This window comes from Podarcis cretensis (assembly GCF_951804945.1).
Source record: "Podarcis cretensis genome assembly, chromosome: 1".
Classification (NCBI taxonomy): Eukaryota; Metazoa; Chordata; class Lepidosauria; order Squamata; family Lacertidae; genus Podarcis; species Podarcis cretensis.
Genome location: NC_137170.1, coordinates 18,070,808 through 18,085,602, shown reverse-complemented (window position 1 = coordinate 18,085,602; position 14,795 = coordinate 18,070,808). Strand labels below are relative to the sequence as shown.

At 47.8% G+C, this 14,795-nt stretch overlaps 1 protein-coding gene across 3 annotated transcripts in view; it reads left to right on the top strand.

The window, feature by feature from the left end:
• Window positions 1-14,795, top strand: part of SLC25A47 (solute carrier family 25 member 47) — a 40,870-nt gene that overhangs the window by 1,330 nt on the left and 24,745 nt on the right. Inside the window, exon 1 of one of the 3 annotated variants that reach the window (XM_079949445.1) lies at window positions 23-138. The exons of 1 other annotated variant lie outside the window; for it this stretch is intronic. The gene's annotated coding sequence lies outside the window, so the exon portion shown is untranslated. Of the gene's footprint in view, window positions 1-22; window positions 139-13,631; window positions 13,766-14,795 lie in introns of those variants that run through there. One more of the 3 variants, XM_079949446.1, reaches the window with a different exon arrangement.

Sequence of the window (14,795 nt, the reverse complement as noted above, 5' to 3'; positions counted from 1 at the left end):
GGCGAGGGAGGCTGCCGGGGATGGGAAGCCAGTGGTTAGGAAAGCAGCGCGGCGAGGGCGGGCCGGAGGACGCGGGCCAAGGCAGCTGGAGCTCCGCCCGCCAGACGCAGGAGGAGCACAAGCGGTGGCTTTGTGTCGGTGCGTTTTTGCGCGCGAGGCTGGCGCGGTGACGGCGCCTTTGGCGATGTGGCGGCGCGGGGAGGGAAAGTGGGAGACAGTTGCGCAGGCCGCCCTGGAGCAGCGGCTGGGTGGATCTCGCGCCCAGGGGAGAAGTGGGAGCAAGGAAGGCGCTTGCCTTACCGTCGGGGGGGGGGGGGGAGTTGGACAGAGGCCAGAGACTGAAGAGGACGGAAGTAGGAGCTGCCTGTTGGGTAGCGGGAAGCCCCACTGAACTCCTTGGCATCTCCCTTGGTTCCGAGCATCGGATGCCAAAGATTACGGGCTGCGCGACAAGCCAGCCGATGGGGATGCTTCTGGGCAAGCGCGCAAGCTTCTGGGCAAGCCGTACCACCCCCGTCTCTCTGTTACTCTCCAGTAGTTTCTCGGCCTGTAGCAACCTGGTGCCCTCCAGCAGTTTCCGACTCCAGCTGCCTTTCTGGGGGTGGTGGGAGTTGTAGTCCGAAGCTTACGGATGGCACCAGGTTGGCAAATACTGCTGCATCAAGAACACAAGGGCCCCGGGATTAAGGCGAATTTTCTTATGGGGGTGGCCATGCTTTTTCTTTTGTGCCCCCCCTCCCCACATATAATTGCATATTTACATAACCTACATTCTGAAAATGATAAGAATAATAAAATCATGATCCTTGAATATAATTGCTATTTTATTTTTAAAGACATCTAATAGAATAGCTATATTATTATTATTACTATTATTTATGTGGATTTTGTTGGACTACAAGACCCATCATCCCTGACCATTGGCCAATTGTGGCTGGGAATGACGGGATAGTTCAGCACCATCTGGAGGGTACCAGGTTTCCCATCCTTGTGACTTGGATGCTGCTGCCAAGAGAGTGGCTTAAGAGAACTGTTGAGAGTGTGTGAAAAGGTTCTTCATATCTTAATGGTTGCACTGAACACCTGCTTGCTAAAGGCATCTGTTGGGCCACTGTGAAAACAGGATGCTAGACTAGCAGGGCTGATCTTGCATTCCTATTGGAGTGAGGTGCCATCGGAGTATGATTCGCATCTGCTTCCATGAACTCGGGCACTGTTTTTCTGTTTTGTGGGAGAAAGGCAAGCATTGCCCCCCCCCTGCCATCAGTAGGGCACTCACAGTTAAACCACAACAGGGGTTTAATATACTGGCTGGAGCCTTACTATATTAACTGGAGTGCTTCTGAGGGAACTCTACAGTGTAGAGTGTGTCATGTAATGATTAATTTTGACTTGGGATTTTCTTTCCAGACTTTTTGCGCCTATTCGGCATTTACTTAGCCTCAGCAGAATGTTAGGTGCTGCACAGAACACAAAAACTATGGTTTGGCCACAGAGGGGCAACTCCTGGATTTGCCATGGCAAGTTAACACACGTTTTCCGAGTGTGCCCTTCCCACCACCATCAAGGAGTACAGTGGTACCTTGCGCTACATACGCTTCAGGTTACATACGCTTCAGGTTACAGACTCTGCTAACCCAGAAATAGTACCTTGGGTTAAGAACTTTGCTTCAGGATGAGAACAGAAATCGAGCGGCGGCGGTGCAGCTGCAGCAGGAGGCCCCATTAGCTAAAGTGGTGCTTCAGGTTAAGAACAGTTTCAGGTTAAGAACAGACCTCCAGAATGAATTAAGTTCTTAACCCGAGGTACCACTGTATCTCTTAGTCATGCCTTGTGTAACAAATGGAGGATAGCCATATAGTTAGCAGCTAGCCAAGCGACATTTTCCAAGGCAAAAATGCTTCGCTTTTCATGTGCCTGACCAGCTCCTTCCTCTATATGAGGGTTTCCCAAACTTTGGTCTCTAGCTGTTTTTGGACTACAACTCCCATCATCCCTAGCTAGTAAGACCAATGGTCAGGGATGATGGGAATTGTAGTCCCAAAACAGCTGGAGACCCAAGTTTGAGAAACTCTGTTCTATAGGCAGGAGCAGCCAATTTCTGTATTCTTACATCTATTCTCCAAACAGTGGTCCAGGGCTCAGTTTATTTACTGCACAAGCTGGGTCAGGGGCATAAGAAAATTTGCCACCATTTCAAAGTGAAGACTTCACCCTCAGGAAGCAGAGGCTCAGGTCCCAAATGATGCATGCATACTGAAAGCAAAATGTGTTGTTGTTGTTGGTATTTACCCACCCTTTATCCTAAGGTCCCAGTGCAGGTTACAACATTAAAAGATAGTATTAAAAACAGCTTAAAACAATTGACTGTCCCAGAAATCAGGTGCTTATATAAGGAGGCATATTTATTTTTCACCTGCCTCACTTTTCCTTACAAGTGACTTTCTATCCCTTGATTAAAATGCAACCAAATGATTTGCCATGCAGGTGGCGCTGTGGGTTAAAGCCTCAGCGCCTAGGGCTTGCCGATCGAAAGGTCGGCGGTTCGAATCCCTGCGGCGGGGTGCGCTCCCGCTGCTCGGTCCCAGCGCCTGCCAACCTAGCAGTTCAAAAGCACCTCCGGGTGCAAGTAGATAAATAGGGACCGCTTACCAGCGGGAAGGTAAACGGCGTTTCCGTGTGCGGCTCTGGCTTGCCAGAGCAGCGATGTCACACTGGCCACATGACCCGGAAGTGTCTCCGGACAGCGCTGGCCCCTGGCCTCTTGAGTGAGATGGGCGCACAACCCCAGAGTCTGTCAAGACTGGCCTGTACGGGCAGGGGTACCTTTACCTTTACCTTTTAAACTTTGGTGGGGCTTGATCTGGCCCATCTTCTTCTATTGAACCATCCGTGATTTACAATGTCCTCTTTGGACTGGACTACTGGCATCCTGGCCGCCTTGCTTTAAGGCAAATCAATGGCTGCTCTTGAGTTTTTATGGCTCTGCTCCTTTGGCCAAGACTGAGCATTCCAAAAACCATTCGTCATCTTCCGTCGTCTTAGAAGAAAACAACAACCCAAAGGAATCCTGTACATCTGAAAGGCATTTTCGCTGGCTTCCATATTTTGAACCACTGGAATGTTTTAAGCTTGTGGGCTCAGGGAACAAAACACACATGCACCCCTCTTTTATTATTATTATGAAGGTATCTAATCTTTAGTATCTGTTGAAAAACACACACTTAAAAAAACCCAAAAAGCCTTGCAAACATTTTTTGCATTCCCCAAATCTTCCAGTAACTTCTAAACTTCAATAATATCCTGTGCTTTCACACAGAACTTTGGGCTTTTTCCCCCCCCTCTGGCAAACCTTAAAGTGGGATTCTTATTGCTAAAGACTTCACTTCCTACTGTGTGCGCTTGCTTATTGACAAAGGATTGGTCCTTATTATCCATTAACTTTGTGACCCTAAACAGTTCCCACATATGTGATGCCAGTTATTGAAGTTAGAGATGATGACATGTCAGTCGTAGGTTGCCACCTGTGCTAAAAACTGATGACAAGCTTGGCTCTCCCTTTGATCTACAACTTCTGTATACTTTGCGACCATTAAGTGCTTATATTCTTCCTGGAGGCAACCATTTATTATTAGGCTTTGGGGTTTTTTAAAAAAGGATTTTCCTCATTACACTCTGGTTGCTTCTAAATGACCTGTTTATTTAACCTTTATCTTATTTTGTGGGTTGGGATGGGGGAGCCCTGTTGTCCTGGCCAGACAGGTTAGTTGAATCCAGCCCCTGTCTCCTAATTTCAGATACATATATCGACTTCCGGGTCGGCGCCATCGCCGAATGGCGGACTCCCTCCGAGCTCCGGAGGGAGTCGGCTGGGTAGGGGTCGGGTCCTGCCGTGCCGGCGACGCGGGGACCCTCAAAAACCATGGGCGGAGATGCCCATGGACTTGGTGACTCGGCGGGCACCGTTTGCGCCCCCCCGACCCGCGAAGGAGCCTTTTTAAAGGCTGCGGAGCGGGTGACGGGGGGGTGTGGTGCTGTGAGTCCAATGCTTCCCCTGCCCAGCGAAGCCGCATGCCATTCGGTGGAGAGCAACGACTTCTTTGAAAATTTCGGATTTGGACTAAAAGGAACAACCCGTGAGTAAATTGATTGGACTTAAAAGGGAAATTTGATCTTTGAATTTGGAGCGAGCGGGGGGAGTGCAAAAAGGAAGTCCGCCCCCCCCCTGTTGTAGATGGCTCAACGCAAGGATTTGACAACTAAGATCGAGAGATGAACTTGTTTACCTGAAAAAATTTTTTAACTTCACGAAGGGAAATTACAATAATTGTGCTGGAGGAGAAGACTGATTTGTGGGAACTAAAATGCAACCCCCCCGGGAACCGGGAACGATCCGCTATGAGAGACTGGTGAAGAGACACAGAAACTTTGACAGCTGTCAAAGTAGCTGTCAAAGCAGGAAAATAAAAGAGAACTTTGTTACGATGGCTTTGCTGGTTAGATTTGTTACAATTTGGACATAAATTATTGGAAATAAAGGCAACAAGTTATTTGACTTTTGGGTCTGATTTTGAAAGAAATTAAGTTACCATATTCCCTCTAGAGGGAGGCTGGGACATTGCAACAGTAGCAGCAAGTGGAAAAATACTATGAATTTGAGCAGGATCTGTTATCTCTTGGGAAAGCTGCAAAAACGAAGCATTATTTTGTCTACAGAGGTTTCTATACTAAAGGAGACAATGGATTTATCTATTGAAGAAAGGAAGGGACTTGACACAAGTTATGTTCCTGAATAACAAAAGCCTCTGTGGAGAACAAGAAGTTTCTGAATTAGAAGGTTTCTGCAGCAGAACAGGAAAAAGCAACCTGAGGAATAAGAGCTGGACCAAATTTGAAGCCGGAGTATTTGGAACATCCAGACTTTAAAAGGACCAAGAAATAGAATTTAAGTTAGACTCTTAAACATAGAGGTCTGGATGAAAGAACAATGACTTTTTCTGAGAGTTTTTTCGAGATTGGACTTTCTGAAATTAAAAGCTATCAAAAGACGGCAAAGTGGAGTTGAGATATAGACGTGGATACACCAGGCTGGCAGTAGACAATGGATGAACTTTGGGGATTGGAACCGGGGAATGGGGGGGGGGGAGAGATTTGGAATCCAAAGGCTGTAAAATTATATATTATTTCTTTCTTTTCTTTTTTCATGTTTGTTGTTTGAAAATAGGGGAATTCGTGGAAGGGAAATGGGGTCGATCTTAGGGAATTATATAAAATATAAGGAGAAATGGTTCATTAAGATAAATAAGATAAATTAATTTGGAATAAATGGGTTATTTAAAATTACAAATAAGGTTTTAAAATTTGGGGTAAGAATCTGTGGAATCAATTTAAGGGAAATGGAATACAAGAGGGGGAGGGGGGGGGGAAGTCCGGGAAAGATGCCACTGAAACCAAGTGTAAATCATATTTGTTTTTTCTTTTTTTCTTGCTATCTTTCCTTTTTATTCTGGAAAATTTTTAATAAATATTATTAAAAAAAATAATAATTTCAGATACATATATCTTTCACAATGCTTGTTAACTCGATGTTAGAAATTCAGATATATAAGCTAAATCGGCAAATGGCACCTTAAACTAGGTTAGGGTCGCCACAACAGAATGTCTAGGCACCTTTCCCCCAATAAAATTTATTGTTGTTATTAGTAGAATAATAATAATAGAATCTTAGAGCTGGAAGATACCCTGAGGATCATCTAGTCCAGCCCCCCTGCAATGCAGGAATCTCAACTAAACCATCCATGACAAATGGCCATCCAAACTCTGCTTAAAAACCTACAAGGAAGGAGAGCCCACCACCAGTGTGGTGTAGTGGTTAAGACTGGGGGACTCGTAATCTGGTGAACCGGGTTCACGTCCCCGCTCCTCCACATGCGGCTGCTGGGTGACCTTGGGCCAGTCACACTTCTCTGAAGTCTCTCAGCCCCACTCACCTCACAGAGTGTTTGTTGTGGGGGAGGAAGGGAAAGGAGAATGTTAGCCGCTTTGAGACTCCTTAGGGTAGTGATAAAGCGGGATGTCAAATTCAAACTCTTCTTCCAAACCCTCCGAGGGAGACCATTCCACTGTTGAACAGCTCTTACTGTCAGAAAGTTTTTTCCAAATATGTAGTCAGAATCTCCTTTCTTGTAACTTGAAGCCATGGGTTCGAGCCCTACCCTCCAGAACAGGAGAAAACAAGCTCGCTCCATCTTCCATGTGACAGCCCCTGGGATATTTGAAGATGACTATCATATCTTCTCTTAGTCTCCTCTTTTCCCAGCTTTTCATTTCTATACCACTTTATATTTTAAAGAAAAAAGAATCAAAGCTGTTTACAAGTTAAAGCATCAAATGAAACAACAACAAAACAAATTCAAGCTTGAAGGAAAATATTTCGGATCCTTCTCTAAGGGACATTCTGCTTTTGCCATATTTATCTACTTACTTAATTTATATAGCTGCCCCATAGCAGAAATATTCTAGGAAGCCAGTGTGGTGTAGTGGTTAGCGTGTTGGACTAGGACCCGGGAGATCAGGGTTCAAATCCCCACTCAGTCATGAAGCTCACTGGGTTAGTCCATCCTAGCCTCCTAAGCTACCTGGTGGGTATGGATGTGGTGTAACTTTACACCAGCTTAACCTAACACCAGTTTGTGCATAGGGTTGCTCCTTAGGTCAATATTTAATGCTCCCATCTGCAGAAAGATGAAGCGCAGGGCTGTGGGATTGTGTCACTTGTTTGTTGCTGCAAAAAAAATTACGCAAGAGAATTTAGTATAACCCCCTAATTATTTTTGGTGTTCAGGAAAGCCCCATGCTCTTGATGCTATTAGAATAACTCTTTGGCCTAGGCGATAATCTTTTACCTGAGAGCGAACCCTGTGGAACTCAATGGGACTGACAGATTGAGGTTGAATCCTGACAAGACAGAAGTACTGTTTTAGGGGGACAGGAGGCGGGTGGGTGTGGAGGACTCCCTGGTCCTGAATGGGGTAACCTGAAGGACCAGGTGCTCAGCCTGGGAGTCATTCTGGACTCACAGCTGTCCATGGAGGTGCAGGTCAATTCTGTGTCCAGGGCAGCTGTCTACCAACTTCATCTGGTACTCAGGCTGAGACCCTACCTGCCCGCAGACTTTCTTGCCAGAGTGGTGCATATTCTAGTTATCTCTCGCTTGGACTACTGTAATGTGCTCTATGTGGGGCTACCTTTGAAGGTGACTCGGAAACTACAACTAATCCAGAATGTGGCAGCTAGACTGGTGACTGGGAGCGGCTGCCGAGACCACATAACACCAGTCTTGAAAGACCTACATTGGCTCCCAGTACGTTTCTGAGCACAATTCAAAGTGTTGGTGCTGACCTTTAAAGCCCTAGACGGCCTTGGTCCTGTATACCTGAAGGAGCATCTCCACCTCCATCGTTCTGCCCGGACACTGAGGTCCAGTGCCAAGGGCCTTCTGGCGGTTCCCTTGCTGCGAGAAGCCAAGTTACAGGGAACCAGGCAGAGGGCCTTCTCGGTAGTGGCACCCACCCTGTGGAACGCCCTCCCACCAGATGTCAAAGAGAAAAACAACTACCAGACTTGTAGAAGGTATCTAAAGGCAGCCCTATTTAGGGAAGCCTTTAATATTTAATAGGTTATTGTATTTTAATATTCTGTTGGAAGCTGCTCAGAGTGGCTGGGGAAACCCAGCCAGATGGGCAGGGTATAAATAATAAATTATTATTATTATTCTGAGTAGACACATAGAGCAGTGCGCTGCTATGAATTTTTTTCTTACAGTAGCCCCAGCACGCACATTGTTTGGTGACGATACCCTGTCCCTTGCATGCCTAGCCAGGTGATTCCACCCCCTTAACCACCCACCTTGACGCGTGCCAAGTTCAAGCCCTGCCAGTTTGACACAGACGTTTTAATGCCGCAATGGGCAAACAAAACCGTGACACGGCATCAGAGATTTTGTTTGAGCTGGCTCTCCCCGTCAAGGTAGCCTGAGTGCAATGATTTGGACAGAACGCAAAGGGGTTGTGTCTGCCTAGCAATCGAAATCACCAGATGAGATAATAGTGGGAGAAGCAAAAAGTTGGGTGGTTTTGTTATGTTTCCTCCAAAAACAAAGTTCTTAAAAGGATAACAATGGACAGTGAGTTCACAGCTGGATGGGGCAACAGCTGGGTGCGACAGCAGTGGCATTAATGCCACATTCTCAACTCTCATTCCTTGCACGGATGGGCTGGGACTGAAGATGGGAGGAGAGAGGGAAATCAGCCAGAGCAGGGTTTTTCCAAAGGCACAAATTCCCTGTCAACCAGCTCACACTAAAAAAAAGTAACACCGAAACCAAGCAGGTAGGGCTGAGAGAGACTCCCTTTCTGAAACCCTGGAGAGCTGCTGCCAGCCAGTGTAGACAGCATGGAGCTAGGTGGACCCCCACTGTCGGATTCAGTATAAGGTAGTTCCCTATGAACACAAAATGTTCTTTGCCCCTCGCTTTTACCCTGTATCAGTGGCATTTTCTGCACGGGAATCAGTGGTTCTTATTCACTACGCAGTGGCAAATCTTTTGGGAACTTGCCTTATTTCAGGAATGAGCAGGTGCAAAACTAGGAGTACGTTAAACGTATTTACAAGGATGCAATGAAGCATTATCTGCTGAAGGATGAATGAGAAGAAGAGAATGTTCCATGCAAAAAGAGTCAGGTGTTTTAATAGGGTCTGGGCGGTTAAGTATGGAAACTGAGCACACTCTGTCCTTATATAAATTGTGACTCAGGCCCTACCCTAACTAGAGCCAGTGTGGTGTAGCGGTTAAGAGCGATGGTCTCATAATTTGGTGAACCGGGTTCGCTTCCCCACTCCTGCACATGCAGCTGCTGGGTGACCTTGAGCTAGTCACACTTCTCTGAAGTCTCTCAGCCCCACTCACCTCACAGAGTGCTTGTTGTGGGGGAGGAGGAGAAAGGAGATTATTGGCTGCTTTGAGACTCCTTAGGGTAGTGATAAAGCGGAATATCAAATCTGAACTCTTCTTCTTCTTCTTCTAACTAATGCAGCTAGAAACCCAAAAGAAGTTCCTCCCTGTGGAACGCCCTCCCACCAGATGTCAAAGAGAACAACTACCAGACTTTTAGAAGACATCTGAAGGCAGCCCTGTTTAGGAAGCTTTTAATGTTTGATGTATCACAGTATTTTAATATTCTTTTGGAGGCCACCCAGAGTGGCTGGGGAAGCCCAGCCAGATGGGCGGGGTATAAATAATAAATTATTATTATTATTATTATTATTATTATTTATTATTAGTTGAGGGTACAATAATTTTCATTCAACGCTTTCAGAATGGATTCTGCAGCATTTCTGAATTAATTCTGCAACATTTCAGAATTCTGCAGCCTTTCAGAACTGATTCTGCAAGTGGCTATAGGTTGGTCAGGATATATTTTGTTTCAGGATCATGACACTTGAAACAGAGTACAGCTTAATGCCCAGAACAGGACAAACTGGCTCCGGGAGAGGAATACATAGAAGAAGCACATGTCTAATTCCAAATGCACAGAGCTTGCATGTATCAGTGGAAATACATAGGTAAATGCAGAAGAGCGCCCAATATTTGCCTGCTTAGCAGCTTTGGTAACACTATATACATGAAGGTTTCATTTAGCCATTGATACTGAGAAGATCCGCGTGGCCTCTGCAGAAGGGTGACACACACATTCCATTCAAGAAGAGAAAAGAAACCTAATCTTTGGCTGCGTTGTGGCAAGATCATTCAGAGCCCATTCAACAACTTTACTTATTAATGCTTTTGGCTACAGCGAAGAAGCAGTAACTGAGGAAGCCTGAGTCATGCAAGCTGGTTCCTCGTACAGTGGTACCTCGGGTTAAGTACTTAATTCATTCCGGAGGTCTGTACTTAACCTGAAACTGTTCTTAACCTGAAGCACCACTTTAGCTAATGGGTCCTCCTGCTGTCGCCGCGCTGCTGGAGCACGATTTCTGTTCTTATCCTGAAGCAAAGTTCTTAACCTGAAGCACTATTTCTGGGTTAGCGGAGTCTGTAACATGAAGCATCTGTAACCTGAAGCGTCTTTTAACCTGAAGCGTATGTAACCTGAGGTACCACTGTACATGCTTCCTGTGGAATGTGCAAAGTAGGAACCCGCACCCACCTCCCCCTGGTTTAGAAGCATAGTTCCGAATGCACGAGGGGCTGTGGGTAATAATAATAATAATAATAATAATAATAATAATAAAATTTTTTATTTATATCCCGCCCTCCCCAGCCGAAGCCGGGCTCAGGGCGGCTAACAACAATCAAATAATCAAACAATCAAATAATCAAACATTCTAAAAACATTTCATTATAAAAATTAATTAAAATCAAATTAATGGCAACCGTTAAGCAAAATTCTGTGCAGGTTGCCAGAGGAGGGAGTCAGGCTGCGCCCTGACCAAAGGCCTGGTGGAACAACTCTGTCTTGCAGGCCCTGCGGAAAGATGTCAGGTCCCGCAGGGCCCTAGTCTCTTGTGACAGAGCGTTCCACCAGATTGGAGCCGCAGCCGAGAAAGCCCTGGCTCTAGCTAAGGCCAGCCTAACCTCTCTGAGGCCTGGGACCTTCAGGATGTTTTTATTTGCAGACTGTAGGTTCCTCTGTGGGGCATACCAGGAGAGGCGGTCCCGTAGGTACGAGGGTCCTAGGACGTATAGGGCTTTAAAGGTTAAAACCAGCACCTTAAACCCAATCCTGTACTCCACTGGGAGCAAGTGCAGCTGTTATAGTACCGGATGAATGTGATCTCGCAACGAAGACCCCATAAGGAGTCTCACCGCGGCATTCTGCACCCGCTGGAGTTTCTGGGTCAGTCTCAAGGGCAGCCCCACGAAGAGCGAGTTACAATAATCCAGTCTGGAGGTGACCGTCGCGTGGATCACAGTGGCTAGGTCAGGGCGAGAGAGATAAGGGGCTAACTGCTTATCTTGGCGGAGATGAAAAAAATGCCGCCTTTGTTATAGCTGTAATCTGCACCTCCATAGAGAGGGAGGTATCGAAGATTACACCAAAACTCTTAACGGATGGTGCTGGCACTAATTGCACCCCCGCAAGAGATGGGAGTTGCCCCCTCAATCCCATATCGTCCCGCCCCAGCCAGAGGACCTCTGTCTTCGAAGGATTTAACTTCAACCGGCTCCCACGTAACCATCCAGCCACAGCTTCCAAACATCTGGTCAGTGAGTCAGGATGGCCATCCATCAACAGATTGAGTTGGGTGTCATCGGCATACTGATGGCAACCCAGCCCAAAACTCTGGACAAGCTGGGCGAGGGGGCGCATAAAGATGTTAAAAAGCATCGGGGAGAGTATCGCACCCTGAGGCACTCCACACACCAAGGAGTGGCGCAATGACAATTCCCCCCCAAGCGCCACCCTCTGTCCCCGACCAGAGAGAAATGAGCGCAGCCATTGAAGGACTGTGCCCTGAATCCCCACTTCGGCAAGGCAGTGGTCCAGGAGTTTGTGATCGACCATGTCGAAGGCTGCTGACAGGTCTAGAAGAATCAGCAGCCTCGACCCGCCTCGATCCAGCTGCCTGCGGAGATCATCTGTTAGGGCGACCAGAGCCATCTTGGTCCCATGACCAGCGCGGAAGCCGGACTGGAATGGATCCAGAGCCAATGTTTCATCCAGAAACCTACCAAGCTGTTCAGCAACCGCTCTCTCAATCACCTTACACAGGAATGGAAGATTTGAAACCGGGCGGTAATTGGATAGATCTAAGGGTTCTAATGATGTTTTCTTTAAGAGCGGGCGCACCACTGCCTCCTTCACTTCCCCTGGGAATATCCCGGTGCCAAGGGACAAATTGATGATACCCCCCAGGGGGGCCCACACCTCATCTGGACACGCTCTAATCAGCCAAGATGGGCACGGGTCAAGAGGACAGGTGGTGGGCTTTCCAGCTCGGAGGAGTCTGTCCACATCGGCTGGGGATATCCACTCAAAGTGGTCCAATACTGGACCAGAGGACAGTCGAGGGGCCTCCAGTTCCTTTATTGTATACAAATTGGCAGGGAGGTCATGGTGGAGCAACAGGACCTTCTCCGCAAAAAAGCTCGCAAATGCCTCACAGCTGTGTGTCAGATTGTTATTTAAATTTGGCTGTCCTTCAAGGGACGTTAAAGACCTAATTATACTAAATAATTGCGCCGGGCGAGAGCTAGCGGATGCAATGGAGACCGAGAAGTAAGACTTATTAGCGGCCTTCACTGCCATCTCATAGGTTTTCATAAAAACCCTATAAGATGTTCTTGAGGCTCCGTCACGGGCACCCCGCCATACTCGCTCTAGCCGTCTGAGGTCCCGCTTCATTTTCCGAAGCTCCTCGGTAAACCAGGGAGCCTGGTTTCTGCGGGGTCGCAGAGGGCGCTTAGGTGCGATCTCATCGATGGCTGCCAGGAGCTGGATATTCCAGCCCTCAACAAGCTCAGTCAATGAGTCACCAGGGGGAGCAAGGTCCCGCAAGGCTTGGCGGAAGCTATCAGGGTCCATCAGCCTCTGCGGGCGAGCCCAAATCGGCTCACCACCTAAGCAGGGTGGGGGTGGAAAGTCAGTCCTGGCTTTCAGAGCGTAGTGATCAGACCATGGCACCTTCATCGAAGGAGACACGATCACATCTATACCGGCGCCAAAGATCAAATCCAGCGTGTGGCCTGTTTGATGTGTGGGGCCTGAAACAAACTGGGAGAGCCCTAGTGTCGCCATGGAAGACACCAGGTCCAGAGCCTGTGAGGAGGGAGTGGCATCAGCATGGATGTTGAAGTCCCCCAATACCAATAGGTTAGGGAACTCCAAGGCCCAGCCGGCCACCGCCTCCAGCAGGCCTGACAGGGTGGCTGCTGGTGCGCTAGGTGGCCGGTACACCAGCCAGACAGCCAAGCTCACCTCAGAGCCCCACACTAGGCCAACACATTCAATGCCGGGGATCGATGGCGATGGTAGAGCCCTGAAAGAACAATCTTCCCGGATTAATAATGCCACCCCTCCCCCCTGGCCCACAGTCCGCGACTGGTGGAGGACGGAGAAACCCGGGGGCGCCATCTCTCGTAAGCCAGGTCGACCCCCTGCGAGGTAAAGAAATCTCGCAGAGTGGCGGTTTTGTTGCCTATAGACCTGGCATTGCACAACACCAGTGACAGAAGTGAGTAATCCTTGCTCACCCTACCCTCGTCCCTCGGGACGGGGCGCAGATTGGAAGGGGTACGAGCATATCCGTATCTCGATCCCCTTCGCCTATGACATCTGCCCCCACCGCCATACCTCCCTCGCCCCTCCACAGTAGGAATCCCAAGCCTCATACTAGCCTCCAATTACAAAACAGAAAAACAAACCAAAAACAATTATACCTAAACAAAACCAATCCCCACCCCAAACCACAATAAAACGGAACAAAATAAAAATACATAGATAAAAACCACTGTTCACGGTGGTACAACAAAGTAAAAAGTAAAAACACCTTTAAAACACTTTAAAATATATGAAAACATTTTTAACATTTGCTGCAGCAGCACCAGTGTCCTTAAAACTGTAGCGGAGGTGATTCTGGGCCCCGCCTCCTAGGCCTGGTGGCATTAGCCTGAGGAGGGAGCGGCCTTCCCCCACACTCATGGTGCAGCAGCAGCAGCAGTGTCCCAGTGCCTCAATGAGGCCTCTTAAAGCTGTGGCGAAGGTGAGTCTGGGCCCCGCCCCTTAGGCCAGGTAGAATTAGCCTGAGGAGGGAGCGGCCTTCTCCAACACTCACGGTGCAGCAGCAGCAGCGGTATTGAATGTCTGGGACACAGGCAAAGTCCAGGCACTCCCAACCACTGCTGGACCATCACTCATGTGCACTTTTGTCTTGAGGGATCAGAGCCTGGGTGCATGGGATGGAGCAGACAGCCACTGCCCACAACAGTGTTTTGCTACAGGGGGAAGGATGATCATGGGCATTGCTGCAAGAGTCCGAAATAAAGAGGAGTGGCTGAGTATCCAGGTGGCACTGCTGGGTGGTATCCAGCTCCCTCATTTCATTAGTGCAAGGATTTCTGATCGACTGCTTCAAGCCCAGACTGTGTGCTCAGAAATACTTTTCTGTATTTTGTAAACACAAGATTTTTACCTGTGTTCATATTGCTGCTGCGTGGAATAACACATGTATCTGACCTTTGGGGTTTGTAAGTAAAGCATTTAAACTTGCTAATGGTGTGGTCTGTTCATTGTGAGAGGGGTAGAGAGGTGAAGCGTTGTAAGAGGATTAAACAGGACATTTAAAAGGTCTAGCAGCCTGTGTTCCTCACACTTCACCGTGCTGCATGATTCTGTGATTTTGATCTCTGCTGGGGGCTGTCTCTTGCAAGAGTGTGTGTTTAGCCCCATGTTTTGGATATAGGGATCCAGCCAATTCTTTTATTATCCCACACGGGATATCGATCTATATCAAGTTTTCCCCCCACACAATATGAGCCAAAGTGATCAAGGCTATTCAGTGGGTCACAGGTGGAGAACAGGAACAAACACAGTACACTAGGCCAGAGGTGCCTTTATGATACACTGAGCAGATGTGCCCCCAGATGGCTCTTTGGTCAGGACAGACATCTTCAGGCAGAAGAATTTTCAAAGGAATGCATCTCAGGAGGCACCTTCAGCCAGACTTGGCAACCTCTGCAGCATCACAGGGACAAAGGGAGAAGCACTCTTGTTAATAAGCGACACACGGTCGT